General features: G+C 44.6%; 1 non-coding gene across 1 annotated transcript; it reads right to left on the bottom strand.

The window, feature by feature from the left end:
* Positions 1 to 5,952: 5,952 nt before the first annotated feature.
* On the bottom strand, positions 5,953 to 6,039 carry TRNASTOP-UCA. The gene has a single exon. It is a non-coding gene; the product is annotated as a tRNA-Sec (tRNA).
* Positions 6,040 to 6,596: the final 557 nt, after the last annotated feature.

The raw sequence follows: 6,596 nt of genomic DNA on the forward strand, positions 1-6,596 counted from the left end.
GAAACTACAACTCCCAGAATCCTCCTTTCACTTCTATGGGAGCTACAAGAACAGCCAAGAAATTGTGAATGCTGGGACTATGGGAGTTGTAGTCGCACAGCATCTGGAGTGCCGAAGGTTGCTGACCCCTGGTGTAGAACCTTCCATGCATTGTGAGATGAAACATTGTTTCCACAACTGTTTGCAAATAATGAATGTAACATTTCTTGATCTGAGCGGGTCGTTACCAGGATACAATCATCTCAGTGATACAATTACTACAGGACCATCAGTTATTATCCCCTCATTACGAGGTGACACGGCGTCTGCATCCACTCCAATCACAGCCGCTAATCAGCCTCTAATCACACCGCACCGCAGGAAAATAATCATGAATTCATTAAGCAAACAGAGAAAATTCAAGGACAGACCTGGACCTGAGGTGACGCATCGCAACAGGAGGCTGAGTAGGCGACAAAAATTCTACAAAACACAGGGCTGAATTACAAGCATTCACCTGAAATACTCTGTGCTGCTGAGATAAATGTCACTATGTAAGGGCTCATGCACACGACGTGAGCGGGCCATATCTCCTAGAGCGGCATACATCGTGCGCACAGCATCACATTAGCGTTCTCAATTCCGCTTTTGAGATCCGTCATAGGATCTCAATAACGGAAGAAAAAAATCAGTTTTGTTCCCATTCATTGTCAATGGGGACAAAACTGAACTGAACGAAACAGAATGCACCAAAATCCATTCCGCTCCGTTTGGTTACGTCCCCATCGAGGACAGAAAAACGCTGCAAGCGATGTGGTGTTTCAATGGTGTTCAAGACGGATCTGTCATGGCTATAGAAGACATAATACAACCGGATCCGTTCATGACAGATGCATGCGGTTGTATTGTGGTAACGGAAGCGTTTTTACAGATCTGTGACGGATCCGCAAAAAACTCTAATGTGAAAGTAGCCTTAGTCTCTGACTTCCTAGAATAGCAGCACACCCCTCGTCTGCTGGTGACCTTTCTCCACCTTATAAGGCCTCGTGCACACGAACGTAGGTATTTTGTGGTCTACTAAAAACGGATCCGCAAAATATATGGATGACATCCATGTGCATTCTGTTTTTTGCAGAACGGAGCAGCTGAACCCTAATAGAACAGTCCTATCCTTGTCCGTAATGCCGCCAATAATAGGACATGTTTTATCCCTTTGCGGAACGGACATACGGAAACAGAATGCACACAAAGTAAATAACGTTTTTTTGCTGACCTATTGAATTGAATGGTTCCGCATACGGTCCCCCCAAAAAATAAAATGGACACGTAAAGAAATTACGTTTGTGTGCATGAGCCCTAAACCAGTGACCTCCCACTCTAGCTGGGATTACCCTCAGGCATCAGTCACATGACGTCACCAGGCTGTTTTTAGAACCAGTTAAAATCTATGGGGCTATAGACATTATACAGTATATACAGTTGCAAGAAAAAGTATGTGAACCCTTTGGAATGATATGGATTTCTGCACAAATTGGTCATAAAATGTGATCTGATCTTCATCTAAGTCACAACAATAGACAATCACAGTCTGCTTAACCTAATAACACACAAAGAGTTAAATGTTACCATGTTTTTATTGAACACACCATCACAGTGCAGGTGGGAAAAGTATGTGAACCCCTAGACTAATGACATCTCCAAGAGCTAATTGGAGTGAGGTGTCAGCCAACTGGAGTCCAGTCAATGAGATGAGATTGGAGGTGTTGGTTACAGCTGCCCTGCCCTATAACAAATACACACCAGTTCTGGGTTTGCTTTTCACAAGAAGCATTGCCTGATGTGAATGATGCCTCGCACAAAAGAGCTCTCAGAAGACCTATCATTAAGAATTGTTGACTTGCATAAAGCTGGAAAGGGTTATAAAAGTATCTCCAAAAGCCTTGCTGTTCATCAGTCCACAGTAAGACAAGTTGTCTATAAATGGAGAAAGTTCAGCACTGCTGCTACTCTCCCTAGGAGTGGCCGTCCTGTAAAGATGACTGCAAGAGCACAGCGCAGACTGCTCAATGAGGTGAAGAAGAATCCTAGAGTGTCAGCTAAAGACTTACAAAAGTCTCTGGCATATGCTAACATCCCTGTTAGCGAATCTACGATACGTAAAACACTAAACAAAAATGGATTTCATGGGAGGACACCACAGAGGAAGCCACTGCTGTCCAAAAAAAAACATTGCTGCACGTTTACAGTTTGCACAAGAGCACCTGGATGTTCCACAGCAGCACTGGCAAAATATTCTGAGGACAGATGAAAACAAAGTTGAGTTGTTTGGAAGAAACACACAACACTATGGGCCAGATTTATCATTAGCTCAAGTCAGAATAATGGAGTAAAAAAGTCGCAAATTTTTGCGCAATCACTAAAACTGCGCAAACATTTGCGACTTTTTTCTGCTCTGCACTATGCTCGCCAGTTTTCTGAAAGTGGGCGTGTTTTCTTATGTAAATTAATCTCTAGACAGATTTACTATTGAGACTATTTAAAAAGTCGCAAAAATTGCGCAATTTCACTCCAGTGAGGACCATGCTTATCTTATGAGACTTTTTTAATAGAACATGCGACTTTTTCGTAAAGATGTGCGACTTTTGTAAAGCTGCTTACTAACGGATAAACTGCTACCGTCAAACCACATTTATTACAGTCTTAAAGGGCCGATCATAAATCTGACTTTACCCATATGTGAAAGTGGAGTGAGCTGTCAGAGTAATGATAAATCTGGCCCCATGTGTGGAGAAAAAGCTCATCAAAACCTCATCCCAGCTGTGAGGTATGGTGGTGGGGGCATCATGGTTTGGGGCTGCTTTGCTGCGTCAGGGCCTGGACGGATTGCTATCATCGAAGGAAAAATGAATTCCCAAGTTTATCAAGACATTTTGCAGGAGAACTTAAGGCCATCTGTCCACCAGCTGAAGCTCAACAGAAGATGGGTGTTGCAACAGGACAACGACCCAAAGCTTCCGTGGGGTTTCATCACGTACTTACATTCCGCAAAAAGATAGAACATGTCCTATCTTTTTGTGGAACGTCTGGATCGTGGACCCATTAAAGTAAATGGGTCCGCGATCCGCTGCGGCTGCCCCACAGTGGGTGTTCGTGCATTGCGGCCCGCAGCATGGCCACGGGGGCGAACACGTTCGTGTGCAAGAGGCCTTACTTTACATATAGAGTGAGAATGTCCAGAGCTGACCCCAGGACATTCTCACTCCGCAGTCTCTGTACTATTTACCTTATATGACAGACGCGGAATATCCGAATTTTGACCACCACAGACATACTGAGTAACTGATTTAGGCTACATGCACATGACTGTATGTATTTTGCAGTCTGCAAATTGCGGATCTGCAAAAAAAACTGATGACATCTGTATGCATCTGTTTTTTTTTTCAGATTCATTGTAACAATGCCTAAAACGGACAAGAATAGGACATGCTCTATATTTTTTTTTTGCGGGCTACGGAACGGACATACTGATGTGGACAGCACACGTTTTTTTGCGGACCCATTCAAATGAATGAGTCCGCATCCTATCCGCAAAAAAAAGGGAACGGACACGGAAACAAACAACGTTCGTGTGCATGTAGCCTTAGGCTACATTCACACAAACAGATTTTGTTTCCATGTCCGTTCCAGTTTTTTTGCGGATAGGATGAGGACCCATTAATTTCAATGGGTCCGCAAAAAATGCAGGACAGCACACACAAAAAATATAGAGCATGTCCTATTCTTGTCCGATTTAGGCATTGTTACAATGAATCAGCAAAAAAAAAAAAAAAAACGGATGCCAAAAGGACGTCATCCGTATTTTCGCAGATCAGTTTTTGCGGATCGCATAACACATACGGTCGTGTGAATGTAGCCTAATGTGCTCCACGCTTCTGTGACTTCACAATCAGCCGTACGGAAACTTAGGTTACATGAAGAGACCCCCTCCACCTCCCGTAATTCCCCTCTTCAAAAATGTATCCACATAAATCTCACTCATTTACCAGAATCTTCACGCGTTTCGCGCTGGCTCCCTGATTTTTCCCGCGGGTGCTGAATAAACATAAATGGCTATTTACTTTAGCATAATGGTAAAATATTAATTTTCTACGCATGGTCTACCTAAGAAGCTTCCCGGGATGATGTATCTTCCAATAAAAGGGAAATAATGTAATGAATTGGAATTGTCCGCACTCAGATTAGCATCCAATTACCGGAGCACCTCGGGGAGGGAGGCGCCGGCGCTGCCGTAACAGATTTCTACAATACCATGTGGAGGCGCCTGCCTTCTACTGACCCAGTCATGGCTTCACCCGCTACAAAGCAAAAAGCTTCAAAGAGAGAAAAAAAAGGGTAGACATTTTTGGCGTAATTTTGAGCTGTGAGTGAAATCGTGTGATATAACCCCCATCGGAGCGGCGTACGACCCATTCAGAGGCTGAGCGTAGACTACGCCATTTCTTTCTCATTCCCTCCAATACTCCCAAAATGAATATATTACATTCTCTGTTATTTTAAAAGAGCACCTGTCAGCAGGATCAACCCCAACAGACCATGCGTACTGCCCGGTGGGGTTGGTTCTGCTGATTAAAAACCCTACCTGTCTTGTGAAAATCGGTCGTGCCGTTGAAAAAACAAAAAAGTGGCGTTTAATTATAGATGCAAATTAGGGATTCAGTGCCGAGAGGGGGCGTGACAAATGCGGGAAGCGGAGGAGCTGAAGCCCCGCCCCTTACCACACTGAAGCCCTGATTTGTAGATGGACTTAAACAGATCTTCACAAGACAAGCGCCATGTTAATCAGCAGGATCAACCCTACCAGGCAGAACGTGTGGTTTAATAGGGTTCAGACTTTACATAGCTAAAGCTTCATCACTGGATAAAACGTTGGTGTCAGCGAATCAGAACATAGGGGCAGATTTACTAATACTAAGGGCTCATGCACACGACCGTATGTATTTTGCGGAACGGAACAGCTGTCCCTTCATAGAACAGTGCTATCCTTTTCTATAATGCAGACAATAATAGGACATATTATATTTTTTTGTGGAACGGAAATACGGACCTATGGAAACGGAATGCACATGGAGTAACTTCCGTTTTGTTTTGCAGACCCATTGAAATGAATGGTTCCGCATACTGTCCTCAAAAAAAATTAAAAACAGAAAGGGAAAGAAAATACGTTCGTGTGCATAAGGCCAAAGGGCTTGTTCACACGACCGCGCCGTGTTTTGCGGTCCGCAAAACACGGATGCCGCCCGTGTGCCTTTACTCAATTTGCGGAACGGAACAAAGGGCCCTTTATAGAAATGCCTATTATTGTCCTCAAAACAACAAGACAAGAATAGGACGGGACTCATCATTTTTGCAGTGAAACGGAACGGAGCGACGGATGCGGACAGCACACGGATCTTTTGCGCGTCCATTGAAATGAATAGTTGCGTATATGGAACGCAAAAAACGTTTGTGTGAACGAGCCCTAACAGTGAGAATTTTTTTTTTTAAAAGCAGCAAAAACTGCGGCTCGGATGTGGACCAGAACTACGGCCGCGTGCATGAGGCCAAAATCTGCCTCTCAGTCGCCATATTGCGACCTCCGGTTCCGCCGACCTGCGCTTTACGAGAGGGCTCGTCTGACGACCTGATGTTTTCATTGGCGCCATTTCGGGGTAGATGGAGCTGTTTTTGGTCATTTTCTGCAGGATGAAAAATAACCCACACATTCTAGCCGTGTTTTTTCATTACAGCGTTCGCTTCACCGGTTAAACGACGCAATAATTTTATAGATTATGGAAATATCAAAAACATCAGGGTTTTTTGGACATTGTAAGAAAACTAAAAAATATATTATATACCTTTTTGGTGGATTTTTACGGGGAACATGCGGTCGCTTTCATGGGGCGTTCCCGATGAAAGCTCCACCCAAAACGCGACCGCCCAGAGGGTGGAATTGAACCACTCTGTCCCTCGACAGCTACAGGTTTGAAGCCTGCACCCCAGACCACTGAGGGTCATCTGGGCGGACTGGGAGCTCCCACTGCTCCTATATAAAGCCGACCCTGAGGGGCGCAGTAAAGTTATGGAGAATATTCTCATTATTAGCAGTGATTACGGAACGCACAGACCGCCGCGCGGAATATCGGACTGTATTCACACACGTCTCTGCTCCAGTCCGCGCTCGGTGTCACTCAGCTTGGGCAGCATTTGCCTCCTCATTTGCATGGCAGACTGCAGCAGTGCATTGTGGGAGATGACATTCACGCTTCCTGCCTTCACACCTATGGATTGCACTTTGAGCTGGGATGATGGAGGTTGTAGTGCACACTGTACACGATGATCTGCGGACCTTGGAGTAGTGCGTCCTGGAAGAAAACGCGTCGCAGTATAATGTATGTTCGTGATGACGACTGATTGTGAATAAAAGCTATTTTCAACAATAAAAACAGACCAGAACAGAACAGAACAGAACAGAACGCTGTGATACATTGTATCCTCCTCAGACTTACTACGGCTTCTACACAGCGACTGAGCGGGAGAAGCAGGGCTGCAGTGTAAAGCATGGAATTTAGCAGCAGCCT

Source organism: Bufo gargarizans, chromosome 5 (genome assembly GCF_014858855.1).
Source record: "Bufo gargarizans isolate SCDJY-AF-19 chromosome 5, ASM1485885v1, whole genome shotgun sequence".
In the NCBI taxonomy this organism is placed as follows: domain Eukaryota; kingdom Metazoa; phylum Chordata; class Amphibia; order Anura; family Bufonidae; genus Bufo; species Bufo gargarizans.